Here is a 19,221-nt window from a genome sequence, read left to right on the forward strand (position 1 = left end):
ATCATTTTAATAGAGGAATGTGGGGAATTATACAGGCTATGGATCCATCCAGTAAACACTCCTCCCAAACCTTCACAAGGGTAATAATAAATCCCGTAAAGCCTGTCATCAGCAACCTGGGAAAAAGGTATAATCATTGTCTCTGCAATGCTTAACTTGTAACCTAATTCAAACTAATTTTTAAATTATACACCTACCTGCTACCAATGCAGTCTGAGTAGGCAAAATTAATAACAGGCATGCTCAGTAAATCCAAGGTTTAAAGCTTTAGCTAGAATGTTAATGTCTAAATTGAGTAATACTATCAGTCATGAGAATTACAGTTATCTGCCTCCTTATCTTTTCCTATTTATTTGAGGGCTTTTATTTATTCTCATTATAGCACTAGCAAAACCTGACAGTCCTGGCAGAGGGAGGGACGGTCTCTCCGCATGCTCGGTGGTGTTGCCAAGTTGCCTGCAGCAGTGGGGCCAGGGCACCCAGGCACTGCAAAACGCTGATCCGGACAAGGAGGCAAAGAGAGAGGATTTGCCACTTCACAGCAGGCCTAGTAGGAGATGAGAAAAGAGCAAAGCTTTCTAGGGTGCAGCTCCTTCCCCAGGGATGTCCTACCTCCCCTTACAGCTTGGGAGGTGCTGGGTGGACACTGCTGTGTGGGGGAGGAAAGCCTCAGGTTCAAACCACCCCACTCCCACCTTGGCAGCTGGTGATGGGCTTCTTGGCACGGACATGGCCAAAACCGTTGCACCCAAGGGTTAGTGCCCTTGCGAAAGGGCTTCTTGCCACCTGTGCCTCATCAGCCATGAGTGTGAATTATCCATAGCTTGGAAGTCTGCCTTTTTACCCCAAATTGTTCTTTAAGAAAAGCTGACCAAAAGGTGGCTACATACAGATGATAAAAAAACCACTGGGCTACAGTCCCTGTAGGTAGATTACAGGAAGAGTAGCCGAACAGCAAAATGTCATAAAAGACTCAAAAAAGACCACATTATCCAGCTACAAATTGTGTATTTAGCCAAAATAGTTTTCTATGCAAGTGATATCTGCAGGTAAACCATTTAACATCATTTCCCCTTGGGAAAGCTGAGGATCTAGTTTAGCTTACTTAAAGGACTGAGTTGTCTCGCTCATTGTCAATGCAGGCAGCGGTTGCATCTGGTGCTGGAAAGGACCACTCCTATAGTGACTGACAACTGACCTCCTAAACAGGTATCTAAGCTGAGACGTTTTGGGTACTCTCATTCAAGACATTCAGCTCTGATTTGAAGTGAGGGTGTCTATCATTTCATTTCTTTTTAATCCCATTCAAAATACTGCTGGGCCCTGCAGATGCTTTATTTTATTATTGCAGACATGACGAAGCTACTGGCTATCATAAGAAAGGACAGAGGGGGCTTCAAACTCAGTGCCGCTCTATTCTTACGCTTTTGCTCTTTGCCCTTTCTTGCTGATTACACAAGTTTTTTAAATAGTTGTTTGTGATCTAATCTTAGCTGCTGTGTCATCTGGCCCCTGCTGAGGCTTAAATCCTTCTGCTGACTATGGAAGTGTAGACTGAAATCTCAAAAAGGAACAGGGTACTTGCCTTCTAGAGAGCAGACCGTGGAGGTGGGAATGAATAGGAAAATGTTTCTTGTCGGAAAGTGTACAATGGCAAAGCATGAGCACATGAGCTGATGTACATTTTCTGTGGTCCCTTGCCCTCTGGCAGTTTGTTCCTTCTCCTCTCTATGCTGCCTCCTCCATAGTGCCAACACAAGTGCTTGCATGGCTGCCTGGTGAGTCAGATCTGGCTGAACTGATCCAGGTAAAAAATAACATTTTTTTTTTCTTTTTTGGACATGTTATGCCTGCGAGATCATTTCTAGACTGCATGACCTGGGTTTCAGAGCTGGGAACTGGCGCAGGATTTGTCACACAGGCAACTCAACAGCTCCATCAAGCCAGGTTCCTGCTGTGCCAAGCATGTAATGGGACTTTCAGGATCGTCTTGTTCATTATCAGAACAGTCTAAAAGTATTCTGCACTTACAAACAGGAGCGCTGAGGGAAACTTGAGTTTCAGAGTCCATTGAAGCACCAAAACTGCAGGGGCTGCATCTGTGTCCTTCAAAGGCAAAGTCCTCATCAGAACTAAGAAAACTCCCCGTTCTCAGTGCCAGTGACTTTGCTGACATGAACATGCATTTTTTCTCAACAACAAAAGTAACTATTGGGTTAGAAAATTCCCTTTGTCTTTTCCTTCTCTTGAAAGATACCTACATTCCCATTGAGTCTTTGGGAATGTCCATGCTCAGGTGGATGGGCAGAACATGCAAGTCATCCCTCCGCCTACCAGCCAGGTGGCTGACTCTCTGCAGGCACACCTTGTGCTGGGCATGCCATGGTGAACCCCTCTCCTCACTGGTATACAAAGTCCCAGGGCAGGCAGGGTGATCTTGGTGTGGCAGCAGCCCTCGTATCGCAGTGTGAGCACCCCTTTGTGCAGGTGCCCGCCACCTCTGGGGCAAACTCCTCTCACTGCCTGCTTCACGTTGCCCCTCTCTGTACTGCTGTATCTATTTCTGTGTTGTTACTGCTGGGAATCAAAATGGCAAGTTACTGGGAACTGAAGCAGTTAGTTCCTCATCACTGCAGAGAGGCATGGAGATGCTTTGCAGAAGGAGCTGCTGACCAATTGGTGGGCAACTGTGGAAGCAAACTACATCTCAGGTGCATCTGCAGCACTTGGGCAGGACAACCACTGCAACTTCTTCAGCAGCATGCAGTGCCTTTTTGCTCCTCAAGTTTTATTTGAATCCCTACCAATGACAACATGAACACTTGGGAAATGTTCACTCGTAGAAAAAACAAGTCAAACTTTGATTTTACAGACCTGTATTGTTAAAAAAAGAAACTGTCTAGTTCTATATCAAAAAAATCAATCTTCTCTAGAGGCTGGGTTGGTAAATAAATCAGAGAAGATGCTGTAAATTAGAAGAGCTCTACGACATTCGCAAGCAGAGCAATAGAGGCCAGTCATACATCAGTCAGCCACACTGCTGAGCTGTGGATGTGTTTACTCCACAAAAGTAATTGCAACCATATTCTTTCACAGGAGGGCAAAGTACCCCACATTTTCCCTGGGGTGCAAAGATGCACATGGGAAGCTGGTGGTCATCATCATCCCTGGCAGTCCAGACCATACTTCTCCTCACACTAACATACGTGTGTACCTTGTGTATCCTTAAGCCATCCTAACCAAAACCGGGGACCAAATGAGCCAGACATTACCAGTAATGTGTAAGCTCTCTGGCCAAAGAGGAGTAGACTCATAATATTCTCCGTTGCAAGTCACTGAGTTAATGGTCTGGTTTTACATATATTGCTGTTACACCTGGCAACTCATGATAATAGAGGCTCTAGGTATTAGCAACAGCACAAAAAAATAAACAGCCTTTATCAAACCATTCCTATGAGGGAAAAAAAACCAGCACTGCATATGACAAAGGCTGCATTATTAGAGCGGTATTTAGTCTGCAGCTAAAAGGCCACACAAGCCTTTACTTCTAACTGCTAACTCAGGTCTCCTCAAGAGACCTGACTGGGATTTAAAGGGTAAGTATTGTGGAATGGTCTGCAGAGGAGAGAGCAGTCCTCTTAATGCTGTCTTTTCAGGACATTATTCTTTCCATTTGTATAGAGACAATTGCTCCAGCTAACCTGCTTGTCCTGTACCCTAGGCAACCTGACAAATTAAAACTAACTGCCTAATCCATCAAACAAATGGTTTGCCCTGGCTCCATCAAAAGTAAATAAATAGCTATCCCCCCTCCCTGAAACATAAAGTGTTTCAACATCAAAGAAAGCTTCTTCCCTGTCTCATCTTTCCCTTCTCCAAATGCCCAAAGGGAGGACCTTACAGCATGGCCACAAGGTCTGCAGAAGACCAAGATCTAAGGACTATCCCTTAGCACAGATATTTTCTAATACATCCATGAGCTCAGGGGTCCAGGGGGACTTGGGAGTGACACAGCAAACCACATCTCAACCTCTCTGGTGGAGCTCCAAGATAAAAACGAAACCTTGAGGCTGATGGCTTGTCAGCCAGGGGCAGGTCTTGCAGAGCACTCAGCATCACCTCTTCCTTCCCCGCTGCCTTCAGCAGCCTGCAAACACAATCTTTTCCAGTGCACCTCACAGTATCTAACCTTGCTTTGAAAGACTGAATGTATTTACTGCCTTTGATTTCCTGGCTGGGGATGTGTGCTTGGAGCCTGCTAATGAAGCTCAAAAAGCAGAGTCAAAGCACTTTCTCAGTGCTGGCTGGCACAGGTGGAAGGAAACTGCCTGGCACCAGTCACCATCCCTGCATGCGTGTTAGAAGACAACACCATGAAACACTGCACAGCAAGGACAGGCACAAGGCTGGGGCCATGCACCCCTGCACAGTCAACTCTGCCTGATGGCTTCCCTGTCCGGTACTGCCAGGAGACGTAAGCAGATCCAAATCCCACCATATGCCAACTTCAGGCACCCTAAGCCTCATTAATTCAGCATGCATTGGCAGCATCTAATATCTAAAAGCACTTAAAATTGTTAGCGACCACCATTAGCACCTCCATTCTGGAGCATAAAGGTTTATATGCACCTAAATAGGAGCTCTGGGACAGCACCCTGGTCTGGGTCTGAATAGATGGGCAAGGGCTGGCTGCCTCAGTCATCTACCCTTCGCCTTAGACCCCAGCCACATCTAACCTCTTGCAGCAGCAGCGCTGGGTTCGGCAGCAGGCACGACGATGGGTATCACTAGCTGGCCAGGATTTAATTGAACACAGATGGAACTGAGGTAGCCTGAGCCTGATGCAAAGTGCTTCCAGTCCTCGCTTCTCCTTGGGGTCCGTGAGCCGCAAAAACAACAGGGCTTCCCAGTTCGGTCATAAAACTTCCTTAAAGCTATTTGTTGTTTGTTTTTTGAAGTGAAGCTTTCATTATCTACAAGAGACATTCAGAGACACTCACAGCTACTTATTGCTAATAAAAATAAACATTAGGCCTGGACAGGCTAGGCGCATCAGTGCACTTGTTCAATAGTTGCTTCTTCCTTGCCCAAGTACCAGACGGGAATGGCCACCCAAGACGCTCTTCTCTGGAAGTACCATTATTTGCAGAGAAGCTGCCATTTCTTGGGGAAGCACAACACAAAAACCCAAAAGAGATTCTCCATGGTGGATCCCCGATGGACCATGCCCAGGAAGCCCATCTGCCACACCACAGTGTGGTTGCTCATCCACCACCCCACGTTACAGGAGGTTTGTTTCAGAAGGAGAGCAGCAGAGGCCAGGAGAGCCCCCTGATGCATACCTAGGCCCCAGAGAGACACGCTGCCAGGCGCAGCAGGTTTTTCAGCCAGCTCAGCCAAGGGACCACACGGCAGCATGGCCCTTCTTGCCAATCTCCCAATGAGCTGGGAGGGCAGGAGGGAGGGTATGCATCTGGATAAAGACCGCGTTACCGTCCTGGGAAGCACAAGAGGTAGTTTTCAGGCTGTGCTGAACTGATTGAGAAAGCTCATCACCTCCCACGACTGGACCCAAGCATTGTGTTTATGTGTGACCATGTCTTGATGGCATCTGGACTATGTCCTAAATGGATGGAGGAGAAGGCAGCAGGGCTTCCTCCTGAAGATCACAGCCAGACATGTGAATGTCATTTCTTGTGAGGGAAAATTGGAAAAGGTGCCGAAAAAGCCATAGAAATAATTGAATGGCTTGAGAATCCATTTTTTTTGTGAGAGACCTAGCTCACAACATTTGTTTTTTTATCAAGGAGAAGACTGAAAGATTACTCTCTTGTAGCATGTGAAGTATTTCCACGGGAGGAAATACCAGCTACTAAAAGGCTCTTTAACTAGCAGAAAAACGTGTAACAAGAGCCAGTGGCTGGAAGCTGAACCCAGACAAATTAAAATGGGAAATAAGGCATATATTTTTAAGAGTGGGGGTAATTAACCACTGGAAGAAGTCCTCAAGGGAGGCTGTGGATTCTTATCTCTGGAGAGTTTCAAATCATGGCTGGATGCCTTTGTAGAAGATGTACTTTAGCCAAAGAAGCTATTAGGTTCAATACATGGGTAATTGTGTGAAATGTAATGGCCTGTGATATACAGGAAATAAGAACAGATGATCTAATGTTTCTTTCTGGCCTTAAACCTAAGAAGCTATTCATCTAGATGGGAGCCCTGTGCCTATAACTGAGAATTTGATCCAGGGCCCCCACTGCAACATTTATAAACCTGTGAAAAATGAGTGTATAAATGCGCCAAAGAGAATAGAATCAAACGATGGATGGGGAGCTAAGAACGAAGAAACACACCCATAAAATAATTTATTTCTATTTTTTTATGAATTTTGCTGGAATGCAATGAGCACCTTTTGAAACCAGGACTGTGAGGCAGTAATTTACACTGGAGAAACTCAAATGAAACGGGAAGATACGAGACTACGTTTGGAGACTGTCAGGTTTCTGCGATAAAATTGCGTTAGTAATTAATAATCTCCCAGAAAAAAGAGAGAGAGAGATCATCTGCTACCATGTGTCTATTAGCAGATAAATCCAAAGTGAAAGATATCCCCTCTGGGACTACTTGATGGATTATATTAAATTTAATGGCAATGGAAGGAATACCGTAATTGGAAGATGCTGGAGGGAAAAGATATGGTGGGAGCAAGAGAAGGAGGTGCACTGCTGATGCGGAAGACCCCATGGTATAGGCAATGGGCTCAGTTCCTGCCAAACTGCACCAAAAGAGCAGAAGATGCTCCATTCCCCATAGGCAAGGACCAGAAAATGTACAGGATGATCTTAGCTAATATGGAAGCCAATCTATATTATCCCCAAGGGAGGTACATTTGGCAATTGCAGTGTGGAAAATAAATATTAGAAATGCCAGAATTTTTTGAATCTATGAGTACATTTCAGAGGAATAAAATGACAAGTTCAATTAGGTTCCTCAAAGCAGAGGAGAGAAACTGATTAATCAGGCATGGAAGTTCCTAAGTAACCAAAACAACTGTGTGGGCTTTCTCCTCTTGACTCATGTTACAGGAGGAGGGTGTATCTATTTGAAAATGGAATATATTTCCACATGCTCTATAAAGGAATGTCCAAACATATCTAGATAGAAAATGATCCCTGTTATCTAGGTCTCTCCAGAGCCTCTCGTACGTTGTGAGAAGCTCTGGAATATGTACAGGAATTTTAGAGTGTTTGCTTTCAAGATAAAGTGGCTTTTTAAAGAATATGCGGACTCGGTGCTAACATCCCAAAGGGGCAATATAGACTTAACAAATAAACTTGTATTGAGCAGAAAGATAACTACACCAAATGGCAACCTACATTAAAATAAAACAGCAAAACATTTATAATGTCTGAAGTCCAAAGGCTTCTTGGAAAAATAGCCGTGCCTGTCAGAAACGCACAATGCGGAGAACCATATCCCTGCAAATTGCCAGCAGAATAGCAAGAGTTACCGTCCTCGGCCAGTGAAACATCAAATTATTATTGCATCTGAGCTGGCTCTTTCCCAGAGCATTGGATACCGTCTCTACCAGCCTCAGAAAGCTGCCTTCTGCAGATGGGCTTTTTCAGAGGTGTCGTACACCTCACCGCTCAGGGGAAGCGACAAACAAAAGCCAACACATGTGACAACAGAACTGAACCGTGCAAATAATATCATGCAAGAGGATGCGTCCTGATCATAAAGCTACAGGATGTCTGCAGAGAAATTCAGTTTTCCAGTCGTGCTCCGTTTGCTCACTTTGGCAAAAGGCTGAGGGAGGGGGAAGGGAGCCCCCACTAGTCTCAAAACCCTCATATTTTGAAAGAGATTTTGGGGTCACTTTTTATGTCATTATTTTTGGTGACAGCTGATCGAATTTGATCACGACAGCGAGTAGGAGGGTGACCAAGGTAGGGCTGTACTCTTTGGTTGTGAGCACAGCAGAGCGGAAAGCCACTGACACGGCTGCCATGCTCATCTTGTTTTGGGTTTTTCTCCACCGCCCAGCACCCAGCCCTCCTCTGCGCCATTCTCCCCAGTGCTCCTGCACCCAGGTGTCCCTGCCCACCGCTGGAGCGGGTGGGTGCATGGCCTCCCAGCGTCACAACACATTCGTGGGTGTTAGCGTCACGAGCAACTCAAGCAGCATCGCTAATCTGTGTAGCGTTGCCTCTCCTCGACAGCACCAGCCACTCCAACCCGGGGATCGCTCGTTTATTTTTACGGAATATTTTGTTCATGTGGACTCGTAGCTGCTTCCCACAGGAGAATGTCTTGGAGTAGGAAATGTTCCAAATAACATATGAGCTGCTACGTACATCCACCGCAGAGAAGTGAGAGCTAATAGATGAAGCACAAAGCTCGGCACCAAACCTTCGCAGCGCTTAACCCTGATTCTGCCAGTGACTTGCTGCAAGAACAGGGATGAGCTATTTAGCTAACACCTCTCCCCCCCCGCCTCCGGCAGTTATTATAAGGATGAATTATTTAATGTGTGTACACAGCTTTGATGTTGTATGCACCATTTCATATGTACATAAGTGCTAAAGATTATTGGGTGGTTCTGTCATCGCTAGAACACTAAACATGAATTTCTGGGCTTAATTAGGTGTGTAAAAACGGCTGTACACAGCCACACTGGAAAATGTGAGTCTTGATGTTTAAATAATTGTGAGGCCATGGCAAAATGGATCTCAGCAAGAGAAAGCCCATCTGGATTTAACCTTGGCCAAAGCCTGCTAAAGTGCCTCTAATGGCCTCTAAGCTCTTAAGGCATCCAGAGAGGATTCCCACCTCAGTCCTTTCCTGGTCTGCCGGGTATGAGTTTGAGCAGAACAGGATGATTATTTCATTAAAAAAAAAAAAAAAAATCAAACAAAAACCTGGACAGAAGTCATGAAAGCTTTGCTATAAGCTCAGATCTTGGGAACAGGCTTATCAGAAGTTTTGCAGAGGCTTCTCTGTACTCTGGGAGGGAAGCTGGTGGGCTGTGAGTCGCCTGGCCGGTGTGTGTGTCAAGCCACCCCAGAGCACATTTCATGGCTTGCCTGTCCTCTCCACTGCTCTGCTTTAGGTGTGATATGTTGCATCCAAATACCTGCTAACCACTAGCTTTTAGTTGCCCTGGAGAAATGCTCCACATGCAGAGCCAACATATTGATGCTGGTGAAACCCTTTATGCTGTGCAAGTCAGCAAGGCGCGGCAAGCTGCGATTTCCGTTTGTGCAATTTACTCCTGTTTGGGGGCCGGCTAATCTCCACTAGTGCAAATAGCAGCTTTGCCTGTATGCACGTGGGGACAACGCTGACAAAGCCCCATCAGCAGCTGTCACCAGTGGATATAATATGGCAAAATCCCCAAACCAAACAAGACCTTAATTTCTCATTGAGTTTTGAGTTTCCTGAAATCTAAACTTGAAAGAGGTTTCATCCCTTGCTCAAGGGGTAAAATCCTCCGTTGAGAAAAGGCAAATAAAGGTTCACAGCGCACAGGCTTTCTGCAAATAAACGGCTGAGTATCTCACCAATGGGATCAGCGTGATGTAACTGCAACAGCGTCTCAGCCTCATCTGTGTTGCAGGACCTTGGGAAAAGTAAGTTCAGCTTCTTCCAATGATCCTGTGTCATCACAGGAATGTTTTCAGAGTACATTCTTCATATGTTAATAGTTTTGCATGTTATTAAATTGGATCTAATTATGCTTGGTTTGCTAGGAGCAGCAAATCATATTCACAATTGTGTTTTCATTAAAAAAGTTATTCTATATAAAGATTTCATTAAGATGTTAATTGCTACCGGAATTATATGCACATAAATAATAAACAAGAATACCTACCTATTATTAGAAAATATTTTCCATATATACCAAGCCATTTACTTTAATTTGTTTTAAAGTGGGAAGTAGTGTGCCTGGCTAGAATTAGCAGAACACCCTCTGTTATGAAAACGTGGCTTTATTTTCTTCTCTGCAGAGTGCCACTTGTGAGGCCACACTAAGAGAATAGGTGATGCCCTTTTAGCATCAATAAAAAGAATAGCTCATATAAAAAAATCTAATGATGGGAAACATTGTGTGGGTTTAAATCACTGAAGGAGTCAGCACAAAAAAAGCACAAACTATGAGACAAATGTGTGAGGACAACAGACACTTTTCTATCTCTGGACCCTGTATTTTAACCAAGCAACAGTAAACTCCGAACCTTCAAAGAGCCCTTGATGAGGCGACCATGTCCCTTGCCAGAATCCCTCTGGATTTGCTGGTCTTTCTTTGCAGAGAATCCAGTGGGAGATGGGAATTCAGCTCCCTGGCCCATGGGCGACCACCAGTCCCTGGATAGCAAGGGCAGCAAGGATGCAACTGCGGCCAGAGTCCTGACAGAGGTCCCTCCTCCACCGAGGTGGCAGCAGCTGGAAATGACACTGGTGAGCTCAGTCACATCACAGGAAAGCATCTGTGCTTGCGCCTATTGGTCTCAAGGTGTAATGACAGGATGGGGTTTATTTTCAGCTTCTAGAAAGAGGATTTCTCGCTCTTGCAGAGCATATTGGACACTGAGATCAAACACGCGCTACGCAAGGTCTGCTGACGTGCCCTGTTGGGGAACAGCCATCTTCGGTGACATGGAGAGAAAAGTGAAAAGGAAGATACAAAAGGTCTGGCAGTATCATCAAATTCTCCTTTCTGTGCCGTCCCTCTAGCACCACAGGCTGACTCCGTGTGCAGGAACGCAGAGCTTGTGCTCAGGAAAAAAGTGGAAAGGAACAAGAGGAATGGAAATGCAGTATGAATCAGAAAACACACTCAGACTTGTAAAAAGTCTCTACTTCAGGAGGAGCCACAACAGAAGCCTGCAAGCCTGAGCAATAGGAACTAGGAAATCGAAAAAGGAAATTAAATTTTTAAGACCCTGTATGTTTAGATGGTGTTATCTTCAAGACAACAAACAGCAAGGGGCCAGGAAATTCAAAATTAAATCCAACACTTCCTTATTTCCTGATTTTCTCTTGTTAAGCATAAAAAGCACAGCAAGGATCAAGTTAACATTTCCTGCCATGTGACTCTATTGGCATCATTTTTGTTGCTACATGTATGTGGACTGACCCAATCTGAAATAATAAAAAAAAAACATTAATTGTCTTGACATGCAAAGAGAGGTAAGCCAAGAATTCCAGAGCTGTCGTTCACAAAATAACCTAGCAAGCCCAACTGCTGATCTCACAAGGTTTTTTTGTAAATCCAAGGTGAAAGTGTCATGGATAGAGTTCATGTCTGATGGCAGTCTGTTGTTATTAGATGACATTTATTGATTAGCGCCAGCTATCTGACAAGTGTTTATCATATTAGAATTTAAATCATGTAGCTCTTTGGTGCTGCTCTGACACAGCTGCCATCTTCTACAGTGCATTAATTCCTGTGAGTTGACAGGAGGAAAGGAAAGTGAGTTGGCAGGAGGAAAACTTCATGAACCTACCCTACAGTCCTTTGCACCCACCAGCTCACCAGGGCTGCTGGCTACCTGAAGCTCTCGGCATGCCCTGTTGCAGGAGGAGATCACCTGAGGCACAAGGGGACGATCTGAGCAACAAGGCGTTTCCAACCCTGCGGGCAGTTCCTGTGCAGGGAGCTTCATCTGGGGAAACACACCCAGTGGGGCAGTGGGACGTGTGGGGTGGTGAAATGAGGCACGGCCAGCTGCCCTCCAGCCAGAAGGCATTAGTCCCCCATGGCTGCCCATATCCAAAGCCCTAGGAGCACACCTACCCATCAGAAATAGAAAGCCAAAGCAGAAGGCCTACCTAGCACAAACACACAAAACAGAGTTCATCGCATGTAGGTGAGACCTGTCCCCAGCCCTTATTAGCAGGGTGTGCAGGGCAGCATGGTATCTCACTGCAATCCCAAGAAAGGTGCTGTTTCTCTGGCAGAGACAGGTAAGCTGGCAGATGCTGCCAGTGATGCCCCTGGACCAGCAGCAGGGACTCCTGGGGTGAAGAGGTGATACCTGTGACCCCAAACAGTGGTGCGAGGAAACCTGTGGCTTCCCCAGGCTCATCCTTAGCATGGGATGAAGAGATGGGATGAGGATGCCTGGTCTGTTGCTGTGGCCTGCAAAGCTCAGCTGTAAGAGCAGCATACACGGGACAACTGGGTGTGAGTTAGTGCCAATGCAGCTTATTCCCCACGCAAAGGGGATTTTTAAAGCCGCCTGTGTAGATTACAGCCCCTCAGCTGGCCAGACGCTGGTGGGCATGGCCTTGACACAGGCAACAAAATGCATCCGGACATAGGCTGGCACTGGCTCTACCCTACTCCTCTCTGCAGCCAGGGTCCTCCCAGCCACCGAAGCTCAGCACAGCCTTCCAGTAGCTTCACTGTTATCAGGAACTAGTTTGGACTCAGATCTTATGAACAACAAGGTTTTGCCCCCACAAACTCTGGGGGCTCAGCGGCCTCAAGCTCGAGGGCTTGCATTCCTCAAGTGCTTCCCCTTGCATTAATGCTGACTCTGATACAAGCCCCTTCTTTTGTTTTTTGAGTGAAGTCCATCGCTGGCCCGAGGGCAAACAGCAGCCAGGAGGTGTTGCAGACCCCACAGGAGCAGCAGATGCTGCCTGTTTCCCGCTGGCTGTGCCTGTGCCTGTGCCCTCCGCCAGCGCCCGCGCTCTGCCAGCAGCCAGCAGCACGCAGGTCCCAAAACACAGCCCAGGAGCTCAGCCACTGTTTTCAAAGCACAGAGTTAGACTTTGATTATTACTTTGAGATTATTGTTATGGAGCAGTTTTAGTCATCGTGACCTGACTTTTCACTGATAGCTATGAGAGTTGACCCAAACTTCTGAGCTAATTCTGTGCTTTCAAAAACTATTTTTTGACAATCCTGGAATCCTCAGAGCTGAGGCTGAGAGGTGGCAGGACATTGTACTTTTCCCTATGCCAATTTTAATTTTAAAAACTGCCTCCATTTGCCCGGAGTCAATAGTTTTTGGAAGGAATGAGGGAAGGAAGGAGGGACAGAGGAGCACAGGAAGGGAAGAAAAGGAGAAAGGGGGAAGGAGGGAAGAAAGGAAAGAAAAGGACGAAGGGGAAAGGGAAGGGGAGAGACAGAGAAAGAGAGAAAAAAAGAGACAAAGAGAAAAAAGAAAGAACAAGAGAAGGGGAGGAAAGACAGGAAGGCAGGAGGGCAGGAAGGCAGGAAGGCAGGCAGGCAGGCAGGCAGGCAGGCAGGCAGGCAGGCAGGAAGGAAGGAAGGAAGGAAGGAAGGAAGGAAGGAAGGAAAAAACTGGACCCAAAGAGTTGTGGTGAATGGAGTTAAATCCAGTTGGCGGCCGGTCACAAGTGGTGTTCCCCAGGGCTCAGTAGGGGGGCCAGTTCTCTTTAATATCTTCATCAATGATCTGGATGAGGGGCTCGAGTGCACCCTCAGTAACTTTGCAGATGACACCAAGTTGGGTGGGAGTGTCGATCTGCTGGAGGGTAGGAAGGCTCTGCAGAGAGATCTGGACAGGCTGGATTGATGGGCTGAGGGCAACTGTATGAGGTTCAACAAGGCTCAGTGCTGGGTCCTGCAGCTGGGTCACCACAACCCCATGCAACGCTACAGGCTGGGGGAAGAGTGGCGGAAAAGGACCTGGGGGTGCTGGTCAACAGCTGGCTGAATATGAGCTGGCAGTGTGCCCAGGTGGCCAAGAAGGCCAAGAGCATCCTGGCTTGTATAAGAAATAGTGTGGCCAGAAGGAGTAGTGAAGGGATTATGCCCCTGTACTCGGCACTGGTGAGGTTGCACCTCAAACACTGTGTTCAGTTCTGGGCCCCTCACTACAAGAAGGACATCAAGGTGCTGGAACATGGCCAAAGAAGGGCAACGAAGCTGGTGAAGGGTCTAGAGCACAAGTCTTACAAGGAGAGGCTGAGGGAACTGGGGTTGTTTAGTCTGGAGAAGAGGAGGCTGAGGGGAGACCTTATCACTCTCTACAACTACCTGAAAGGAGGTTGTAGCGAGGTGGGGGTCGGTCTCTTCTCCCAAGTAACAAGTGATAGGACAAGAGGAAACGGCCTCGAGTTGCTCCAGGGAAGGTTTAGGTTGGATATTAGGAAAAACTTCTTCACTGAAAGGGTAGTCAGGCATTGGAACAGGCTGCCCAGGGAAGTGGTTGAGTCCCCATCCCTGGAGGTATTGAAAAGACGTGTAGATGTGGTGCTCGAGGACATGGTTTAGTGGTGGACTTGGCAGTGCTAGGTTAATGGTTGGACTTGATGATCTTAAAGGTCTTTTTCAACCTAAATGATTCTGTGATTCTATGATTCTAGGAAGGAAGGGAGGGAGGGAGGAAGGAAGGAAGGAACAAAGGAAGGAACCAAGGAACAAAGAAATGAAGGAATGTAGGTTATGTGAATTATACTTGCATTTACAAGTGACACTTGAAAAGGATTCTACACTGTGTTCTGATCCTTCCATTTTGCTTCCTATATTTCATGTGTTTTCATTCACATTGGAAAAGTCTAGCAATACAATTCACATTTCAAGCAACACTGTGAATCAGTCTGCCAGAGACAGATAGATATAATTCTTTCTCTGCTGAAGTCTGACGTGTCACTGCTTGGTGAACCAATCTTGCCAAACACAAGTTGAAATTTTAAGACATCACTGAAGGGTATGGTAAGTCCTTTCCAGGATTTGCAAGGAAGTTTTCTCACGAGGGTTTAAAGTTAGGAATAAAATCCATCGAAGTTGGTGGTGTGGACCTGCTGTAAGTGATGCCTGAATACAGCCCTGCCATGACATCCTTTATGGAAACCATGAACAAGAAAACCTGTAAAAATGAGACACTAAATTTGCCATTTTAACTTTTGAAACTTTAGAGGTCTCTGGGCTTTCTTTTGCCACACTATCCCCTCTCCAGTTAAAAAAGCTTGAACAAAAAGAGAAGGAAAACCAAAGAAAGACTGGGGAGGGACGACACCACAGTCATGGACCATTATGCGTTTTATTTGTCATGAAGGGAGAAAGATAGAGAGATGGAGTTCCAACTTTGTAGAAAAAGGTGGATTTTTCATTATTTAAAATGTTGAAACATAAATTTCACACTCTTTAGAACAAAACACAATATGAAGAATCTATCCAGTTTGGACCAGCACTAGGCCCAGGCAGAGGCAGAGGAGAGTTTCTCCAGATGCATGCATCGTGTGATAGTTTGTATGAGTCCGGAGGCAAGGGAATAAGAGAGGTCTCCAGCAAAGAGAAGAGGCAGTGACAAAGCACCCAAAAGCACTTTTGAGTGCAATTCAATGGACTGTCCTCTTTACAAACTAACCTCCTGTTCTGCTCAAAAGTGCAGCAACTGAAGACCCATCCCAGATCCATTTTCTCAGCTGAAGGAAATGCAAAACTATGTCTCTCAGGAAAGCACCTCAGCTACCAGGCTAGGGGTTAACATGCAGGATTTCTCCCTGCATCCGATACTTCACCCTCTTTACTCAAGTTGTACCAGTGTGTAGAAACATGAGAGATTCCTGGGGTACAGCATAAGGGGAATTAAGGACGTGCCCTTATGCAGCCTCACGGCTAAGAGGCGTGAGTGCTGAAACAGCAGACCGTGCTTCTTCTCTTATTTTATCATACAACTGTTTAATGGAAAATGCAGACACAGGCATTCCCTTCAAACTGAACAGGATTCAGGGTTGTGTTCCTACTAGCACCTTTGTACATCAGGCCAATGAACCTTGAATCCTTCTCTGAATAGCAGCTGTGCTCCAACAGCTGCTTCTGGTGAAGACAAAATGGATGGAGGACATGAAGATGGATGAAGCAGTAAATGAAGTTGGGACAAGCATACGGAACAATCAGGAACATATAGGAACAACTCTTATCCCTGTGTGATTTACAAGGGACAACTGAGAAGTTGATTCAGGAACAAGGAATGTAGCTTGTATCTACCAAACAAGGAACTGTGTTTTATAAAGATGCGACTCTGCAAAGGATTTAGGACGTAGGAACAGCTGAACACGGACATCAGTGTAATAGGGCATATATGGTTCTTGGCCGAACAGAAAATGCTGAAAAATTAGAAGCTGTCAAAAAGAGTCAGAAAAAGTACCCAAACATGAGAGAGAAAAGCTTTTGAGGAGACCTTTAAGAAGCTTAGTCATAAAAGAAGATTGAAAAGTGATTGATTAGTGTGTGTTGGTGAAGAAAAATTTTTCCATGAAAAAAAATATGAACCATTAAAAGATTGCTGATTTTAGCAGAACCAAAAACCAGTGGCTGAAAGATGAAGCCAGATGTGTTCATATTTTGAATGAGGAGCAATTCTTGTTTAGCACAGAAGGCAATAAACCTCTGGAAAAAAATTGCCAAGGGAAGTGCTAGACTTCGAGTCTTTCAGTGTCCCCAGAGCAAGGCTGGGTACTTTTCTCCCAGGTATTGTTTAAACACAGACCTCGGTTGAGTTACCAGCCTCAGCACAAGAGTAACAGACAGACAAGGAAGAGCCTCTCACAGACACAAGATCAGACCAGATGATCCAGTGGGTCCTTCTGGATGTGTGCTCTGTGAACATATGAACTTAAGGTTCTTAAAGCTTTCTTAGAAAACAACAGATGTCCTCCCCTGAGGTTAGCAAGTGCAGCACATGGGCAGCCTGGATAAAACCAGTGCTTCAACAGTAAAAATAAGAGATTCAATTATACATGACTTGCCTCTACGCTATTCAAAGGGAGCTGGCATTTTGACTTCCACTGGCTGAGAACCTGCTGTGAATACCACTTGGACCAGGAAGACTGATGACATTTTGAAAGAACTACATCATTCACCTGATGAACTTTTTATGAGACAAGGAATTTACCTTTATCCATCTATCTACAAACATAAAAGTCTGCAGGATTAAAAGTGAAAAACAGGTAAAAAACCTGACTGCCTTTTCAGAACCACCTACAGTGAAGTAAATACACACTAATCTACCAGTTTATAAGGTTTGTCTCTCAGCATCTTGCCCCATTAAATTCCTCAGTGGCCTTCTCTTTCTCCTTTTTCAGTTGTTTGGATGAAGTCCTAGCCCCACATCAGTCCATGGCCAAACTTAACGCGGGAAAAGGGAGGAAGTCTTTCAGCCTCTGTTTTGCCTTTAAAATGCCTTCTGGCTATTCTGCTTGGGTATGTTCCCCGGGTTTGCTTAACCAGCTCTGCCAATCCTGACAGCTTTGGCTGGTCCTCTGCTCCCGAGCTCTTCTGCCCCTTCTGTGTGAGTGTGTTGCAGGAATAAGCCTGCACCCCGCTCTGTCTTCAAGTGCACACCAGAGACAGGGGCTGGACCAGTGCTGTGCAGCCCACATACACACTGACATTTCTTAACATTCAAACTTGCAATTCCTTTAAAGTTTTCTGTGATTTCTTAAACTCTGTACTAACAATTCAGATGTTCTGCCAGGTAGCACCATACTCATAACAACATACACCATTGACAGGGTCAAGGACTTTCAGCTCCAGGACAGGGCTCTGGATATTTGGACTAATGCATTCACCCTCCAAGTTAACTGCAAACGCAGGAGGCAAGAGACATAGTTTGCTAGTGCATCTTATAGATGTTTGCTAGCAGCAGAGGTACAAAGAAGCTCGGAAAAACGGCCCCTAATTCAGGCTCAGGATGGAAGAATATTCAAGCGGACACAGGCACCTCCAAACAAATGCTCTGTTCTGACCTCTTCTGTCTTGTCCCTTCAAAAACTGTGCCTGCTGTAGTCCCACATCTCCCTTGCTCATTCTTCCAGTCTCTTCTTGACAGTGACTTCCAGTCTCCACTCTTCAGGTTTCTTACCCCAGTTTCTGTTTTCTTACCCATTCAGTCCTAGTGTTCCCCCTCAGCCTTCTTGTTCATCACTCCAGTCCCCTGGCCCTCCTGTCCCAGCATTCAGACCCAGGTTGTTTCCCCAATGTCTTCATCCTGCCTTTCTTCTCTCCGTATTCATGTTCAGCATGCTTGGCTCCCTGTTTGATCTCTCTCTCTGCCTCCCAGGGTCTCACAATCCCAGTTTCCTTCCCCACGTTCCTCACAATTCCTGTCTGGCTTTCTATCCAGCCAGTTCTTCCCCCTAGTGAAGATCCTGCTCACAGGCATCTCTGTTTTCACAGTATCTGCTCCTTCTCCCCACTCCCATCAGGTTTCTAAGCACAGCCTCTTTGTCCCACTAATCTCAGGATGCTGCTTAATTTCTTTTTCCTTCTCAGCCTTCCTCCCACGGCCACTTCTCTAGCACTCCCAGTCTTTGCTCCCTTCCTAGTTTCCCCCCTCCCAGCCTGCTCTCACCAGCCCCTCTCAAAATACTCACCCAGGCTGTTTTAATCTTCTTGCTCTTTCCTACTTCTCCTCCATCATCTCAAAGTCACAGTGTCATTCCTTTCCTGTTCAGCCTTAGTCTTACCACACTAACAAAGAGCCGCTGATGGGAGAGTAGGCTGGGAGCGGGGAAACTGGGATGGGAGCAGAAACTAGGAATGCGAGAGAAATGGTCAGGATGGGACTAGCAGCCTATTTTTCTATTGAGTGGGTCCCCAGAAAAAAACAAAACATTAGACTGCAATTTCTGCATACCCAGAAAGAAAGATAGTAGCCTGAGGATCACATATTCATCATGGAAAACGTGTGCCTTCAAGACTAAAATTTGGCAGTTAAAAGTAGCAGAAAATTGGATCACTGCAAATATCAAGGGATCTTAATTAACAATTTGCCATTATTCTAGGTGTAATACAACATAATGTTAACCCAAAATAGTAACTGCTTCATCTGCACGACAACTTCATACTGTTATTTAATTCTTATGTTGTGATAACGTGTGATACTCTCAATAAGGATCAGGACATCATGTTATAAGACTTCGTAGGCACATATACTACAAAACCATCTCTTTGGGAAAGGACTTACAGTCCAAAATGAAGATTTAATCAGCTCAAGTCTTCCCATTTTGCCCAGTAACTTTCCGATTATAAGAACATGAGGACAGAGTGCAAAACACATGTAGGTTAAGTAATTTTAAATAACCAATTATCCATATCCAGCCATGCTGGATTTGGGGTTTAATTGCTTCAGACATGCAAGCTTTTTCTCCAGTTACCTCTTCACAGCCCACAAACACAATTTCCTCTTAAAGTAGCATTGTCCTGAAAATTCCCCATAATGAATTTTCCAGTCT

This window comes from Nipponia nippon, unplaced genomic scaffold, assembly GCF_047370975.1.
Source record: "Nipponia nippon isolate SJK-2023a ecotype South Korea unplaced genomic scaffold, ASM4737097v1 scaffold_4, whole genome shotgun sequence".
Taxonomy (NCBI): Eukaryota; Metazoa; Chordata; class Aves; order Pelecaniformes; family Threskiornithidae; genus Nipponia; species Nipponia nippon.